The sequence below is a fragment of the Lissotriton helveticus genome, chromosome 6 (genome assembly GCF_964261635.1).
Source record: "Lissotriton helveticus chromosome 6, aLisHel1.1, whole genome shotgun sequence".
Lineage (NCBI taxonomy): Eukaryota > Metazoa > Chordata > Amphibia > Caudata > Salamandridae > Lissotriton > Lissotriton helveticus.
The window spans coordinates 1,832,603,087-1,832,621,951 of record NC_136067.1 but is presented as its reverse complement, the minus strand read 5'-3'; the positions used below and the strand labels follow the sequence as shown (position 1 = coordinate 1,832,621,951).

The 18,865-nt window shown below is 44.8% G+C and overlaps 1 protein-coding gene across 2 annotated transcripts in view; it reads right to left on the bottom strand.

The window, feature by feature from the left end:
• Positions 1-18,865, bottom strand: part of LOC144763790 (uncharacterized) — a 95,955-nt gene that overhangs the window by 66,522 nt on the left and 10,568 nt on the right. The window contains exon 2 of one of the 2 annotated variants that reach the window (XM_078649736.1): positions 1,185-1,251. The exons of the other annotated variant lie outside the window; for it this stretch is intronic. The gene's annotated coding sequence lies outside the window, so the exon portion shown is untranslated. The remainder of the gene's footprint in view (positions 1-1,184; positions 1,252-18,865) is intronic. 2 annotated transcript variants of the gene reach the window in all.

Here is an 18,865-nt window from a genome sequence, read left to right as displayed (position 1 = left end):
ATGGGACCGCCCGCCAGACATGAGGTGGTCCCTCCAGCCCAATTAGGATGCGCCCGCCATACTGGCGGGAGCATCCTGGCCTTTTACCATTGCGGACGGTGCTGCTGGCTACCATGGTACCCCCCCCCCAGTGCACCCCGCCTCCACCACCCCCACAGAGGGAGCCCGCAACGGGCCCCCAAACCAATCCCAGTCAGCCTTTCCATGGCGGCATCGACACCATGGAAAAGCCTGTCCAATGCCCTGATCCTAATATGGCGGACGGTGCCTGCTAGGCACCGCCACCATATTAGTGGCCCAGCTCCGCCGGCAGGCAATCGTAACAAGCAGCGGACAGACTTTGCGTCCGCCACGATACCCACCGCCATCCTACTATGGCGGTGGGTAATTCTCATTACGATGGCGTTAACGATCGCCATCACTGGCCCGGCGGTGGCAATCATTACGCCATCGTAATGAGCCCCGTAGATAGGCATAGCAAAGGCTTCTGATTTTCTAATAAAAGTATAACACTGTGATTTTTGTTCCCCTCTCTATGCAACCTAACACCCTCTCCCTTTTCCCCATAGCCCATCATTTCTCCTATTACTTCCCGTCTGTGGTTATTGTGTGGAATTGTATTACTACAGGGGTAGAAATAAGAATGAAAACTTTTTATTCACCGCGGATAACATCCCACATGTAAAACTGCTCTTGGCCTATTTAATTAATTTACTAATTGAATTGAGTAAAAACAATGGGGTGTTTTCTTCTATTAAAAATGTTTAAAATATGCTCTTAAATGTTGTACAATAATATTGTTAAGAAAGAAAAGGTTGTTAAAATACTCTTTAGTCAGATGGCTCACTAGTTGTTGCGCTCCCATCTCAAAGTTGGTGACTGACGTTATTTCAACAGAAAGATTGAAAGGACAAATTGAGTCCCTATTTGACAAGATAAGAGTTTTAGATACAACAGACATTATAGGAAAAATATTTTTTATGAATTAAAAGTAGAGTTAATTGCCTTTAGAATGATTTGTTCTGACTACTATATTTGACATGACTATTTTCTGGTTTAAGAGGCAATAATACAGCTTCAGAGTCTGAAAACAATGAAGACTTCAAGAAAGACGTCTAAAACACATGGATCAAGTACAACAGAATATTAAAATGTTAATCGAAATAGAGGCAGATTGTACCCACCTGCGATTAGAAAGGCCCATTACCAGCTTGTCAGGTCAGTTTGTCACAAACCCATTGCACTTCCAACCTGAGACCGCAAAGTGAAGAATTCAGAATTACATGACCAAAGTTAAACCAAATAAGTCAGAGTGATCAGGTACAATTTGATGGTGAATATAAAACATAAATGTGGTGGTGTACACAATAATCTGGTGTAGTTGTCCACATAAGGTAGCACTTTTCAAATCTGTGTTGGGATAAACAGGAGCAACAAGTGGACTGTAAGGATCAACTACAACGAAATTGTGCCTATGTGCCTGAGCATTTCTGTTCGAAGCACCGTATGTTGTACATGCATTTCATTTTATATGGATGTGCTTACTAACGTCTGGCTTTTTTTCTGGAAAAAAAGGGTTTTGTGATTTTAGTCACCTGATCATATATCGCTAGAGGTTAAACCCCATAAGTGTTGATCCCACTAAAATGATACAATCAAAACAGAGATGACGTTTGTCAAGGATAAACTCTGCAGTCATTTAAAGGAATTACTGAATGCCATCAAACAGGGACACCCTATGTTTGGCGGAAAGATCTGAACATTTTAGGACACGTTTTTAACATATTTTCTGTTATCCCTACTTTCTCCATTAAAAAAAAAAGAACTCTGACCCATCTTTATAATTTGTTTTTAAATTATGTCTCTCTCACCAAGCACACTTCTGTGTTTTTGATATGTTGGAGTGGCTATTAGTAAAAACCATTAAATCCGGATTTATAAAGCATTATAGTAAATTTTGAATGACTCATCCGCTTTCAACTATTGTATACTTAAAAGTTATGGTGCCCAAGTTAAAAACAAACATTGAGGAAATCGACTTACTAACCGTGGATATTTTGCACAGGAGACCGCTACACAGTCTGCATTTGCATCTCTAAAATTCCTTCCGAATTATATCCCTGCTCTGAATCTTTTTTCCGCAGTATATGAGCCATTGTTCCAAGGGCTTAAAGGTTCTCCATTCTTTAAGCAGATGTTAAAGTATACCAGCATACTTTCTCCACTGGTATCAAAACCACAGATTAATAGAACATCCATAGCGAAATATATCAAGTGGTTGTCTATGGAGTAATCAAAGTAGTTGTATATTTATTTTCACAAATAAAGCTAGAGGAATTACAATATGTTTTGGAAGTTTGTGCATGGGAAGATTTTTATGGAATGATGGGCAAGTACATGACAATGCTATGATTATTCAAAGTTAATAATGGCAGACAAGCGAAAAGTTTGGAAGGTCAAGAGATAGTTCAAAATATTTGTGTACTCAAATATGCTCTATCAATAGGCTGTATTAATCCATGTTTTCAATAGGTGTCATAGAAATTACACATATGAATTAAGATGGTATCCCTTAAGATGAATATTATAATAAAACAAACATCACAAGATCGGGGGGAAAGCAATTAATGAAAGAAAAAACAGATAAAAAGTGAAGGGCAACAGATTAGTAAAAGACAGATCATTTTATGCAATTATACAAATTATTCACTGCAAAAGGTTTCTTGATCGACTAAGGTAGGATATTACAAACATGCATCCGTATGATAGATATATCCAACTTTTAGCATTACTGATCTTAAATAAAATGCAAAAAATCATATTTTGATAACAACAGTTAACCATAGAATATTTAGTTACTAAAAACCTCTTGTGATTTGAGAACTGTATCTGACTTTAACACAAAGAACTCCACTTCCAAGGAAAGCATTTTATACAGAAACAATGGTGGTGCTTAGGCCATTAAAAATATAAGTTAGTTTATTAGTCTTCAAAAGCCATTAAAACTATGGAGGAAGAGACATTATAAAAACTCAAATGATCATAGTGGTATATCATAATTTAAAGCATAACATAAGTAAAGAGAAGTGGGTGTATCCAGCATTGCAACAGAGGAGAGTGAGAAACCTAACAAATGATAATCCCATTTTCTGATACTGTTGTTGGCTTTCATCATCACCGTTCGATGTTGCCCCTTGGTATGATGATACAATATTTATTTATGTGAGTATGCATTTTTATGAAGTGCACGCAAACAAGGACATAAAACATGGCGAAGTTCTTCATCAACGTTACACAGAACACACAACATTTTAAAAACAACTATAACCAACAGAAATCCAAACAAGTTAGAAAAAAGCCAAGAACGGAATATTAAAGGTAAGTTATGCACTGGGGAGAAGTTACTGCTACAAAGGAGTTCATATACAAATAATTGGCTGAAGAGGTGGGGCAGATGCATTCCTCTCAGTTTGGATTTGGACTGGAACATAGCACCATGTCTACACTGTTAGGTGCCAAGGAACACCCAACAACATACCACAGCCTTTATTTTATTAGATTTAAGTGCCGCCTTTGACACCGTTTATCATTGGTGTTTCACAAGCAATTTGGAGATGTTGGCATTCAAAGTGCAGCTCTCACCTGGTTCCAATCCTTCCTGAAAGAACGCTCTTTTCAGGTTATCGCTCAAGCCTATGAATCCTCGGTGCACTGGCTACCACATGGAGTCCCTCAAGGCACCTCATTGAGTCCTACATTGTTTAATATCTATGCCAGACATTTGGCGGACATATGGTAAATCATGGATTGTCGATTTATTCCTACGCTGATGACACACAGCATTATCATATCCTTTTCTTCAAAAGCTTGCAGTACTACCTCCAATTTAGTACACTATTTAAAGTATGTGGCATATTGGATGAGGCTCTATTGTTTGAAACTTAACATAAGACAGAAGTGTTGCTTCAGCAGGGAGTCCTCATTGCTGGCCTGAGGAATTAGGCAAATGCCCTAACCCCAAGTAGGCGATTAAGGATATGGGTTATTACTTGGAACACAAATTAACCATGGAGCAGCAAATCACTAAGGTTACGGCTTGCTGTTTCAGCCTGCTAAGATGTTTGAGAAAGATACTGTAGCTCTTAGCTTCCAAGTCCCAAAATGCTATTATCCAGGCCCTGGTAATCCGCTATATTTGGGTGCCACAAACACCTGAATAAAGCGACTGCAAACTGTTCAGAATGCTGCAGAACATTTTCTTTGCCATATTCCTTGCAGTGCCTCAGTTGCGCAATTTCTTCATTGCCTGCACTGGCTTCCAATAACAAAACACATTAAATGTCAATCTCTATGCTATGTTTATTATGCCTTGAACAAATCAGGGCCTGCAAGTATTCGCTCTCTGATCTACCCGTATAACCCCAAGTGGGCACTCCGGCCAAGTGAGCTTAATCTAGCCACTATTCTGAAACTCATATTGCCAAGAGAGGACAGGCGGCCCTTCGTGTTTCTAGGATCTAAGCTATGGAACTTATTGTCCCTCTCTCTTCACCTCTGGAACCCTTATGGGATATTTAGGAAAATGCTTAAGGCTTGACTTTGCTGGTTCTCTGGTCCCCGTTCTTCTTCTCTCTGCTAGTGGTGGGAAACCCTGCTGGGGTACCCATGCACTCTATAAATAAATACAATAGATGGAGTATATAAGCAGGAGCTTTTACTAATGTTCTATATTTAAGGACATTTTTCAGGTTCACAATGTGTTTATATGCTTGCACAATCCTTACAAAACTGCACTTTTGTATTTGCTAATTATTGTTTTAGCAATAATGTTTATATGCTGGCTTGGGAAATGGAATTCTCCCAGCTAACATAGTCTATTATACATGTGTAATCTCATGAGCGAGTGGAGGGGCATCATGACCCACTCAATGTCTGCATGAATCACGGCCCCGGCACACAATTCAACGAAGGCAACAAATAGCAGATTTACAATTTGTTCATCCTTTGCATATATATGACATAATAGTTCATTACAATGCAATATTACATATACTACATTAAATGGGCATTTCAGTGGTGCAGTATATCAACAGTCTGGGATGACGACGACCAAAAGTTTCTGGCATTTCTGCTTGCTCAACAAAATTTCAGTGATGGCAGAATACCTCCTGGGGACTGCCAACAAAATAGCAGCCTGGCATTCACAGCACTCACAATATAGGACTCTATGGAAACTAAACCCAAGGATACTCAAGAAAATAGAGAACAGATGGGACCCTTTCACGATGGACCTGTTTGCCTTGAGAGTGGATTCTCAAGTGCACAGGTACTTCGGTTGGAGGCAGGACCTGCAGTCAACAGACACCTTCCTTCAGGATTGAAGCTGAGAGATGGGGTATGCATTTCCCCCATTTGCAATGAACACAAGATTATCAGTATCTCTGGTAAACAAGAGCAACCCAAATGTCCATGCGAACTTCAATATTTAAACAAACCATAACAAAAGATCACATGGAACTCATTCAAAGTAATTATCAATAGTACAGCTAAATAACTGTAAATTCCAGATGCAATACAATATATGCCTGCAGAGTTTCAGTCATGTAAGTAAATGAATTTTGATCGTAAGAGCAGGTCAGAAGACAGAGGGCGAATGTGTGAGTCATCACGCCAATATATAGGTCTTAAGTCTGGTATTCAGCTGTGATGGAACCTTCTTGGGACTCTTTAATTCATTTTCCCAGTTTCAAGACCTTCTTCTGAATCCCCTAGGAAATGCACACCGCCTTTGAAAAGTCCTGTAAACTATGTCTCATGGCATGGAGGATTACAGGGAACGGGGGAAAGTCCCTAGAAATTTGCAAGACGCAGAACAAATTCTGCCAAAGGCCTAGACAAATGAATGGTTAAACAATGTAGATCCGCCTGGTTGAGATGGATGGACTGGTGTTCGGAGAGGGATGTGGATCCTGTGGGATCTGACATTGTGCAATTATTAAATGCATGTGAGCATCACCCACAGAATAATGGCTTATATATCAGTGAATACTTTCAGATCTACCATTTTGGCAGGGTATATCCCACAGAATGGTCTTCAGTTGGAGAACACCCATTAGTGACTAAATTGATAAGGGGAATACATTGTTTGCTACCCCAGAACCTAGATAGTCATCTGTCTAGGATCTGAATAAGGTCCTAAATATTTTACTGTCTTGGAGAGAAAAGTATCTTACCAGAAAGGAACTATCAGGTAATATAGATGTGTTGCAGTGTTTAATCTCTTGAAAGGGAGTTTCAAATGTCAGGGCTCTAGACATTATAGGAATCTTATTTAACCGTTGCGGGATTACCTCTCTTCTGCAAGAACTAAATGCAAATCTACAGTGATTTCTTAGCTTGCTTTTAATGATACACCAAAATTGTGTGTAGTTAGGTATATCAGGGTCTATGTGGACAAAATGGATGAATTTTACCTCCGCACTATGAGAACGACAAACATGTATCTCCATATGCAATCCTTTTAAGGTGTTTCCCCTTTGCAATGATCAGAAGAGAATGTATCCCACCCAGGTAGAGGTAAGGAACTAATAGATAACAGCTCTGTCACTGCGTATGGTGTAAATACTTTATTGAATTGTTACTTGATGAAGTGTTATGTTTAAAGCAGTTCATTTCATGTTGAATACTGTGCAGAAAATGCATTGGAAAATGTCGATTTTTCACAGCCTGATGGGCAGAAAAGATGGATTTTATTAAAGACACGGAGGCTAGGATTATGCCAATCTCCTTTTTTGTCAAGCTCACAGCATTAACAATTGAAGAAATCTAGAACTTCAATAACATCTAATAAGTTATAAAATCCATCACCATGTAGCATTCTGATTGTTGGTGTTACAAAAACCGAACCAGATAACTTCTAATACTTGGACGGTTTTCTGTGGTGGGATAATCTTTGCCTCTGTGTCTTTTAATAAAATCCAGATTTTCTGCCCATCAGGCTGTGAAAAATCTAAATGTTATGGCATGACACGGAGGCTAACATTAGGCAAGCTTAAAGTGCATTTAACACATTTTCAATAGAGCTTGTAATAGGTCTAAAGTAGCAGCTCTTAAACATTGTTTCATTGGACCAATCTGCAGTTCTAAGGATATTTTGTAGGCCTCCCCCTAGGAAGAAAGCTTTGGATGCTGAGGCACACCTAAGGGAATGCGCACCAAATATAGTAGTGTCTATACCTGCTTCTTTCATTACCTCTTTAACCCATCTGGCTAAAGTGGGGGATGAGACTGCCTTATGAAGTGAGCTATAGATTAACAGCATTTGACCTGTGTTTCCCCACAGGGTCGCAGTCATCCTCTCATATTCCAGCAAGTATTTCACCACGCAAAGTCTTTCATTCTGAGGGGAAAAAATGAAAAAATAGAGGTTGACATTGTCTTGGTTTGTCTTTTTAAGTAAAAGCCAACCCCTTCAGGTTGGTAGGCCCTACTGCTAATATCTAAGGCTTTTACGTCTGAGGTTTGTCTAAAAGATATCAGGTAGAGTAAAACTGTGAATTTGTAGGATATTTGTTTTAGGGTTAAGTTTGAATGTTCACCACAACCTACTAGAACTTGCAGAACATCTCATAGAGCGGCATATTTTACAGTAGAGTGCTTTGGTACCCGCATACTTCACATAATTGTTTGGGTTAGTAAGTTTTGTCCCACTAATACTCCTTCTAAAAGGCAGTGGCCTGCTGCAATCACTGTCCTATAAACATTTTTTTTGTAAACTCTGTTTATTGATTTGTCAACACAGAACAATACAAGGGTTCGGTATTACGGTTCAGTGAGGCAATACCTGGAACATTCGTCATTGATAGTACATGGCAGTTTAACAGCATGAAGACAGCGGCGGGTGGTCATCAGAGTGAGTACATTGTTCGTCAATCAGGGGTAGTGTCATATTGCTGGCATACATTAGGAGGAAACCATGTCACAGCTCATAACAGTGGAATGCAAGGGGAACATCTGGTGTGTTTAAACATATCAACAGTGATCAGTGGTAAGCCATGCTAGTCGGTAAATTATACAATCACATATGTAGCAAATGATCATAATCTAAAGGTGATTTTATCTGTATGGATAAACTCGTCACACCTGGACATCATTGCCGCTCCGGATACCACCCCCACCCAGTCCTTCATTTTGATCTGCCTGGACCAGTAGGTAGCTGACTAGGGGACCCCAAATGTCCTTTGGCCTGCTAGAGATCGGGATTAATTCAGTAAAAATTGCGTGCTGCTCCTCACTATGAGTCATATCTGCGAGCCAATCCTTAAACTTCGGGGTTCTACCACGACCCCACCTACATGCAACTTGCCGTTTTGCAAGAAGTAGTGCAATATCTAAGAATTTCCTGCATGTCTTGGGGATGTGTGGTGTGTATCCCAGGAGCATCAGTAATGGATCAGAATTTACGGATTCCCCATTCATTGATTCAAGGGCGCCGTGCACCTGCTGCCAGTAGGTGTGGACAAGGGGGCATTCCCAGGCAAGATGTAAGAAACCTGCATGTTCCGCACGGCAACGCTCGCATCTATCGTTATCAGACAAGCGAAACCTGTATTTTTTTACCGGGGTGTAGTATAGTCGCTGCAAGAATGTGTAGTGGAGCATCTTGAGCCTGCTACTGGCTGATATTCGGGCCGTGAGGTTACAGCAGTATAACCACTGTTCGTCAGTACTCTCAGTTGCTAGTTCAGCAGCCCAATGTAATCGGGCCAAGGCCTCCGGTCCCGGACTAGTCGCCCTGATATGGCGATACATGCCCGATACCAAATGTGAGCCGTCCTGCGAGCATAGCATGAAGTGAAGCGGAGATAGGACCTCAGGTTCGTTAGGAAAGTCAGGTAGGATTTCCCTCATCCCCTGGCGCAGTCGTAGGTAGTAAAATACATCGAGCGGAGTGCGGTTGTGAGCAGTAAAGAACAGTTCCGCAGTTTTTAATTGGCCAGCGGAGAAGAGGTCACCCCAGCAGGCGATTCGTAGGTGCTCACAGAGCAATCGGAAGCCACGTTCTGTAGGAGGTCAAGCTTAGGGTGGTATGCCAGCGGCAACCGGGGAGAATATAGCAAGCCGCAGTCCTGTCTTTTAGCCATGCGGCGCCAGGCATCTATAGTGCATGTGACGGAAGTATGCGGTGTTGTTATGAAGGACACGGGGCAATGGAGGAGCCCATTGAGGGGGAAGAGGGTTCGCAATCCAGTCCTCCACCGCCAATTGAGGCATAAATGGAGTGGGAATCATCCAGTGATAGGCGTAATGCGCTTCAGCACATATGTAGTAAGCTTCAAAGTCGGGTATATCGAAACCCCCCTTATCGTATGGTTGAATCAGCATGGACCATCTCAGCCGCGGGCTCTTACCCCCCCAAAATAAACAACAAAGTTCTGACTTCAATGTTTTAAAGAAAAACGCACCCGGGTAGTAAGGGATATTAAGGAATAGATAAAGAAACCGGGGGAGAGCCACCATTTTGATAAGCGACACCTTACCTGCCATGGAGAGGGGGAGGGAGATCCATCGATCTACCAATGCGGTAAGTTTCGTGACTGCCACACCGTAGTTTAAGCGTATCGTCTCGTCCTTGTCACGCGAGACTTGGATACCCAGGTAACGTAGGTCCGAGTGGCACCATTCCAAAGGAAAGTCAAGGGGGAAGTCTGCGACCGCATCCGTGAGCGGGTAAAATTGTGACTTGGCCCAGCTTATGTTCACACCAGACATTCTACCAAACACAACAAATTCCCTGAGCAAGGGATTTAGGTTACGTGCTGGGTCTTTGACAAATAGCGTCATATCGTCAGCATATAATGATACATCAATCTGTCGCCGGAAGCAGCGAATCGCGCCCTCACGGTGCAGCTGACGGAGCCTACAGGCCAGTGGCTCGACGGCTATCGCGAACAGAAGAGGGGATAGCGGGCATCCCTGTCGGGTGCCCCTGGAAATGGCAATATAGGTGGAAAGGCGGCCGTTAATCAGGACTTTCGCTGTTGGTTGCGTATATAGCAATTGGACCCAGGAGATGAATAATTTAGGGAATCCCATGCGCGCTAGGAAGGTGAACAAGTATGGCCACTCGACCGAGTTGAAGGCTTTAGTGGCGTCTAGAAAAGCCGCTGCAACTGGAAGGTCGGGGTGCACTGTGTAAAGCAGGGAAAAAAAAGAGTGCGTAGGTTATGGGAGGTGGATCGACCCGGGACAAAGCCAGACTGGTCAGGTAATACAATCCGGGTCATCAAAAGAGACAGTCTGGTAGCCAGCACCTTCGCCAGTATTTTAACATCACAATTCAAGAGCAAAAGCGGGCGATAAGAATCACAGGTGCTGGGGTTCTTGCCAGGCTTTAATAGCGAGGTAATTACGACCTCGCGCATTGAGCTGGGGAGGATTCCGTCAGCCAGTGATTCCTCAAAGACCTCTCGGAGGACAGGGGCCATAATGTCTATGTATGTTTTATAAAACTCGGCAGGGATCCCGTCTAGTCCAGGCGCCTTCCCATTTTTGAGCGACATAATAGCATCTCGGATTTCATCCAGCTCGATGGGGGCGGCCAGGAAGGCCCTGTCGCCATCACGGAGCCAGCAGAGAGCTACATCGCCAAGAAAGTCATCATATGGTACGTCAGAGGCCGTGGCTGTGGTGTACAGCGCATGATAGTGAGAAACAAAAGCGGTGAGTAGGTCATCAGAGTTTCTGACTGTATGCCACTGGTCGTTCAAAATTTCCAGAATTGTGTTATGATTGTGCGGGGTGCGCGTCAACACTGCCAGGGCCTTGCCTGGTCTGTCTCCCTCACAGTATTTTCTCGCCTGCCAGTGTTTCCCTTTGAACTTTGCTTCCCTGTTTGCTTCATCCTCATATCGTGTCAGTTTGTCTCTAAACTCTGCGTGGATGTCAGAACTATCTCCCTCTACCATCCGAGCCTCCAAGTCCTCACTATCGAGTGTGCGGATTGTCCGTTGAATGTCGGCCAGAACCCCGAAGCTCTTTGATATGCAATATCCCCTGATTGTCACCTTGAATGCCTCCCAAATGTGTTCGACCGAGTCTACAGAACCCTTGTTTCTAGGAAAGAAAGCGGCAATTTCCTCACCAAGTTCTGTGCGGAACACGGTGTCTAATAGGGCCGCTGGCTGCAACCTCCAGTGTGGTCTAGGATTGTCCCATCCAGGCACCTGCAGGTGCATCAGGACCGGGCTATGATCAGAGTATGTCCTCGGGAGGTGCACCACCTCAGCCACCCCGCACAAATCTCTCTAGACGTAAAAATGTAGTCCAGTCGTGCCCACGTGCCTGTCAGTGATGTAAAGTGTGTGCCCTCCTTTCGGAAAGGGTGTAGATAGCGCCAGCCGTCTACCAGATCACCCTCCGAGATCACGCCCTCCAGATCCTCCCTGGACCTAGGTTTGTAATGCATCACTCCGTCTGCCCTATCTAATTGAGGCACCAGTGCTAAGTTAAAGTCTCCCCCCCAAAATAACATGTCGGGACCCTACGTCCAGAATTTTGGCCCATGGTGTGGTAAACAAAATAAGGGCATGTCCATGTTAGGTGCATAACAATTTACTAAAGTGATAGTGTCACGGCATAAACGCCCCCACATCAGGGCAAAGCGGCCCTCTGCATCCGTCAGCTCACCACACGCTTGAAATGGCACACTGCGTTTAATTAGGATAGCAACTCCTCTCGCATAGGTAGAATAAGAAGAGAAAACACGAGCTCTAGCCCATTTGCTCGCAAAAGTAGTGCGTGCCTGCGGTGATATGTGTGTTTCCTGCAACATGGCAGCCTGCACCTGATGGCGATCTAAGTATGCAATCACATTTCGGCACTTTTTAGCATTATTAAGACCCCTTATATTCCATGACATACAGCTTAATCGTGCATCAGACCCCGGACCTGCCATAAGATAGGGTATCCCATAAAAATGTAGCATGCCATAGTAGATACAAGAAAACCATCTTTTCTCAGGTGATACCGAACACCACAACGACCAACAAGCCGCCCTTCCTCCCCGTCAAACCAAACTCCCTCCCCAAAAGAACTCAACCCCCCTCCCACTACTGCATCCCAATCATGCCAGTAGCCACCCGTCCCCACGCCTCCCCACAACTTCCACAACTGGTGCCCACGAGTGGGGTATACCCGTAGGGGAAACAACATCAAGGGCGCACAGCCACTTCTCCCTCCGGTAGCCTCCCGTACTGTACCACCCTCGGTGGAGGCCAGGGCAGGGATAGTGGTCCCTGGAATACTTTACCACTGGAGGAGTTAAGTAGTCCCACACTGCAGTAGAGTGTCCAAGCTATCTGGTTTAGTGTCTGAAGGTTCAAGCCCAACAGGGCAGAACCCGAGCAGTCTGGTCCATGAGGGTCGCTACGCATCAATTGCCATCTTCTGCCATTGGTGGGTCGTCTTCGAGGTCCGCATTGCCACCCCGACCTTCCCTCTGTGCTTTGCGGAGTGCTTTCAAGTAATCTTCTGCTTTTTGCGGATTAGTGAAAAATCGCTGCTTTCCTTGGTGTGTCACCCGCAGCTTCGCCGGGTAGAGCAGAGCATAGTCCAGCTGGGCCTCTCGTAGTTTCTTTTTTACATTCAGGAATTTGCGCCTCTACTCCTGCACTAGGGGAGTGAAATCAGGATAGATAGAAAAGGTGACGCCGTTGTAATGCAGGTTCTGGTTGGTTCGAGCTGCTCTCAATGCGACGTCGCGGTCGTGATAATTCAACAGACGAGCGATGATTGGCCTAGGCGGCATTCCTGGTTTAGGGACAGGAGCCAGCGACCTATGCGCCCTTTCCACAATGAACTGAGGTGAGAAGGCATCTTCCCCCACCGACGCTTTGAGGAGCTTCTCCACATATAGTTCCATCCTGCCAGTGTCTGTGGACTCCGGAACGCCCGTAACGCGGATGTTGTTGCGTCTGCTACGGGCTTCCAAGTCCTTGTTCTTGGCCGCTATAACTCGTAGTAGATTATCCATGCGGGCTAGTTGAGATGTATGGGAGGCGGTGATGTCATCGTTGTCCGAAATCCGTTGCTCCGTTGTTGTTATCCGCTCCTCATGTTGGTCTACTTTATGCACTAGGGCATCCATCATGGAGGACATCCTGTCCACTTTCTCTACCACAGTGGCGAAACCCTGTCGCATCTCCTGAAGCAGACGGTGCATGTCTAGTTCCTGAGAGGGAGAGGCTGCAGCAGTAAGGTCCGCGCCATTGGGCCCCGGCTCGGCGGGTACCGACTTCGATCCCTTCTTCGCGCCCTCAAAGTTTATTTTTGTCTGGCGGTTTTCAGGGCGCATCATCGTGCTTTTGCGCCTCTCACTGCCCGCAGCCCTGGGGTTCACTGATGCGATGGTGAGTGCCTCTTGGCCAAGTAAGGCGTCGTGACACCCTCTAATCCGTCTCCGAGCAAGATGCTCTTCCAGTAGTGTGTCTCGTGACCTTTCGCACTAATAAATCCTCACCAAATCAAGAGGCTGCACAGCGAGCCTCTCAACCAAGTCGCGGGTACAGGGGAAGCGACATATAACAAGGATTACTCACAGGTCTCAGTCAATATCAACCAGAAGCCGCATATAGTGAAATCAGGCTCTCCTAGCCCAGCACCCAACCACGAATTTCATGCACCGCTTGTATCACAGGACAGTTAGACCTAGTATGTGGTTGAAAAAGCCGGAATCACCGTGTGTTGAGAACGCTTCTGTGTCAGGCAACGCTATGCGATCAGTACCCAGGAGTATTCGGCCGCTTCATCATCACAGGCCGGAGCGCCGCCACGGGCCGACAGAGCAGAGCCACGTAGAGAGCTTCTCGGTAGGTAGCGGCCACCAGTGCGGCCCCCTCGCCGCCCCCACCAGCTCCGGGCGAGCCAGGCTCAATGCTCTCCCAGGGGGTCAGAGAGCCTGCGATCTCCTGCGATCTCTGCAGCGCAGCGCTCGTCGCGGCGCCACAGCGGGCACACGATCCCCCGCCGTGCGCAACTCCCGGCAGGATCGGGAAACCCCTCTAAGCAGGGCCGCCCCCCACAGCCTCTAGCAGCAACCAGTTCGAGCTGCCACTCCTCCGAGGTCCACAGGATAATCTCCCTGCCCCTAGCCGTACCCCGTACCTTCGTGCCGCTGACGGGGGTCGGGGCAGTAGAGGTGGCGTTCCCAACGGCGGCCACCGCACAAAGCAAGTCCCGCGGGGCTCCTCCGTCCAACTTCAATACTCCTGCCGGGTGTAGGATCACGATCGCCGCCGGGACTCCGGGGGGGCTCACAGCAGGTAAGGGAAGGGGCCGATCGCTAGGACAAGAGCCAGGGGTGCAGCAGTTTCCGCAGCCGGGCCCGCCGCCACGTGGCAAGCACCGACCTTGCGTGACAATCGGCGCCCGATCCTGCCGTCTCACCAGCTCCAGGGGCACTGCCGGCGAATGTTGTAAGGACGCTTTCTCGGTCCCGGTCACCTCCAGAGATCCAAGAGTTGGACCGAGTGTGGGCGATCTCACACGGCGCAGATGCAGCTACTTTTGAGAGAGTTCACCCTCCAGTAGGGTAGGATTATTTAAGGATCAATGCTCCAGGGAACGGGAGCCTCACAGTTAGGCGGCCATTCCGTGTGCGTGCCCTCTAGCGCCCCCACTGTCCTATAAACATTGACTGTTCTGTAAGAGAGTCCTGATGTGAATAATTTGGATAAGTAGTTAATTACAAGCACTGAATTAGTTGACACAGGATAGTTATTCAGTTGAAGACACCAACTAACTCATTTCTCCCAAGCCAGCCTATATGATTTTCTTGTGCCAGATGCCCATGATTCTGATATGTGTTTGAAGGCATCTGCTGAAAGGCCTGCGATCTGCTACTGTCTCTTGAAATCTTCCAAGTCATCAGTGTCCGAAGGACCTTGGTCTTCTAGAGGGTCTGGTTCTCCTTCTGGGCCTGTTATTATTTCCTTGAATTTTGGTATTAAAATCCGAAGGTCTATACTCATTTCCAGTAGGTTTGGAAACCATGGATCTTGTGTCATCACATTCCAGTACCCAGAGAATTGGGCCAAACTCCCGCCTACCTTTATATAGGTATGTGAAAATTCTTTGGTAATTCTTGCCTGCCGAAAAACCTCTTTGTCGCCTCTCCCACAAGCTCTTTGTTTCTGTGAGTAGATGGTGGAGTCCGAGCCAAAACCTGGTTGGAATCTTTGGCCGTATCCCATGTAGGGTCTTGAAGAGCCCTGGACACGGCCGGGGAACCGACCCTTTGTTATTCCTACCCTCCCAAAAACTCTCTCTTGGAATACTCTTTTGATGTCCTTCTGGGACTTTTGGATTGAGCTGAAAGCCTCTACATATATGCCATGTCTCTAATGAAGTCATCTCCAAAGAGTAGCTCTAGAGCCGAAGATCCTTCTTCTTTTGTGGCTAATTCTACTAGTTTCGGATCTATTTTGAGCAGAACGCTCTTCCTTCTCTCGTTTGAGAGGGCTGTGTTGGCACTGCCTAGGAGGCAGATGGCTCTTTGCGCCCATTGACGTAACTCTTTTAGGTCAATTAGGGAGTCATCAAGGTAGGCCCCTTCTGCCATTTTGAACATTTTTGTGAGCGGTCCAATCAAATCAAGTAGGCGTTCCTGGCATGCCTTTAAGCCCTTATCCATCCATACCTCTCCTAGGGTCTTTTCCTCCTTTAGCGATAAACGGCAATCACTACCTTTAGGTCTAGTTCAGGGGTTGAGGCGACCTTGTCTGGTAAGGAGGGGTGTGGACATTCAGATCTCAGGCGTGATCTGACTTCTTTGGGTATTTCCTTGCGAAGCCAAAAGGAGAGATACTCCACAATGTGTTGGAAAGGGTCCATTCTGGGGACAGGGGGTGTTTGATCCGAAGTGGGTCGGACATACTTTTTTCCAAATTAGTCCATAATGCCCATCTTAGACCCGGAGGCATTTGGTGCCTCGTCATTGCTATCAATATTCTCTTGTTCGATATCATCAATGTCCGCATCTAAGTCGGATGAGTCGGACAGGTCAATTTCATCCTCTAAATCATCGTCGTTCTCAAAGGGGGTAGTTGTTGTGCTTTTTTGGTGCCCATCTGTAGTGCCCAAGGCACAGTCTAATTCACCGCCAATGCGTGAAGTCATTAGGTTGGAGCGTTTGTTCTGTTTAAGCCTTTTTGTTGCATTCTCCCCAGGGATCCTTTTCCTTAGGGCCTTATTTGCCCAGTCTGCCTCTTCAGGGTGTCTTGAGCTAGCAGTTGGCCAGCCTCCTTGTGAAAGGGCATCCAGGTTTTTAATAATTGTGCAATCTAATGACCCAATTACTTTATTAATGGTTTTATTTATCAACCCTTCCATCCTATCCTCCAAGCTACTCACTGAGGGATCAAGGGACATGCTGGCAAGTAAATAGCTGTCAGTGCTGTTGGATTCTGTCTGACAAAGTAGTTTTTATCAGTTGGTCTGACTACAACTGCCAGAATTAATTTGGTTTCCCAATCTATCTAAATAGGAGTTGTAGTCTTCCCAGTGTTATCTTCCCAATGTTTTAAGACGGTCGCTGAGTGTCTCTCAGGGCTTTTCCTCTATAGTCCTTGCTTTGTTTCTAATATCTATTTCTTGTCTCTTTTTTTCTTATCTTTCTTAGCGCTGTGCTGCGTGTGGGGGAAGATCCTGAATAATTTCCTTTGGACCAGTCGGTAAATTAATTTATTCTTATTATTCTATTTTTCCTTGTTGAATCAGCGGGGCATGCAATGTGATCTTTAGTGTTCGCTGTCCTCGCTGATTGGTCTTGTTTGTTAATTTACAAGGCTGGTGAGAGGCACCACGTTGCTACGCGCGTTCGTCAGCCTCGAGATGTTTGTATCTGCAAGCCGGTCTCTTGCTGAGTGCGTCGCGTGAAGATTCTGCCATAGTTCCCATTGCCGTAGCAGCGGGACTGAACCGGTTTGTTTTTCAAAGCCTGCAAGCTCAAACTCGAGGCCTGAAGAAAGAGAGAGGTCAGGCTCGGTAGAGGAGCCAATGCGCTGTATTTGGTAATTTTCTGCCTGAATGGGCAGAGAGATACCTTGTGCGTCCTTGGGTCCGGGGATGGGAGGTACCCCCGGTCCGAGCTGACACATTTACGCTAAGAATGAGCAAAATGGCACCATCTACCCTCCCGTAGTTTACCTCCTAATAACCCAGCGAAATAATAGAGGGTTAGAGAGAGGTATTATAGGTAGGGGGTCGGGTGGGGTGTTAGCTCAGTTGCAATGAATAAATAAATTAGCATATAATGTTAACAACAAAGAAGACTAAAGAAAGTGTACTTATCTGTGAGCAGTAGCAACAAAGAAGGGAGAATGCTACGCGTTGATGGATTTTATAAGTTGTCAGAATGTTATTGAAGTTCTAGATTTCTTCAATTTTTGCTGCTGTGAGCTTGGCAATAAAGGAGATTTGCATAATGTTAGCCTCTGTGTCATGCCATAAAATTTAAAATGGTTGAATACCTAAAAGTTGCTCAATAATGGTTAAGATTATGGTACACTGAAAGTGTTGGCCTTTGCGAAACAAAACATCTAAGAAGATCAATATGGAGAATAGAGACAGCTTCCGTAGCATAAGAGGACTATGAGCAGTGTGATTAAATAATGAATGTTAGATAATGGTTGCTAAAAAAAAGAGAAGACAGATAAATCAAAATCCTCGCATACCTGTCCTTGATATAATTAAAACTTTCTGTTATGATAGTTAGGAAATTTTACATTTCATCCTACATTGCAATACTGTCATAGGATTATAGTTGCTAATTGCAGACAGTACCCTAAGGGCTTGGACAATGACAATACTGTCAGGGTCTCTCATCAACAAGTCCTGAATGTCGAAATACATAAAATCCTCAGGTTTGTATAACTTAAACAAACAATAGTAAAACAGGGCTTGAAAAATCCACTCGACCGCTTGCATTTGCAAAGTAAATTTAATGAGGGCAAGCTATTTTTAGCTCCTACTTGCCCTTTCTGGCGAGTAGGAAGACATACTAACTTGTATCCTCTGTCTCTGAAAACAGAGCAAATGTGACAAGATAACAAGATTTAAAGGCATTTTTATTGCTCACAAAGTGATTGAGCAATAAAGATGCCTTTAATTCTTGTTATCTTGTCACATTTACTCCGCTTTCAGAGACGGAGGTCAAGTAGGTTGCACTTATGTCGAGGAGATTTTTCAAGGTACTAGACCTGCAGGACTAGAACCATTTTTAGGATTTTTGGAGCCCTGGTAAAAGCCTTTCCGCACAGTCATCTCTTGAGTAGTGCCACCTAACTTTCCAATACTGGCTGGAATGACAGTCATGTCAAGCACTCTCACTGCCATCTTGCAGACATTAACTTAGAAATTATATAAAATGGGGATTCAAGTTGAACTACTTCAGAAAATCACAACAAACTCCAGAGGTTTATCACAGTGAGTGGTTCAAGTATCAAATAAGAAATTAGCTTTGGATTTAAAATTTGGCATGCGAACACCCCACAGACTACATAGGAAAGATCAAAAGGTTAGTCTTAGAATTAATTTGCAAAGGCTCTAAACGAAAGGTCCTTTGTGGGAGGATCACTTTACACAACAGGGAACTTCTACTGTGCCAGAGGGACCCAAAAATCAATACTTAATTAATATTACAACATAATGAACAATCATATATTTTTTTTAAATGAAAGTATTTTTCCTGTTTGTTTCCTAACATAAAAACACAGAACACATTAAAAAAGCAGCAAACCATTAGTAGTCACTGTTACATTAAAACACTAGAAATTCATTCTGCTTACACACAGTTTCTCAGATGAAA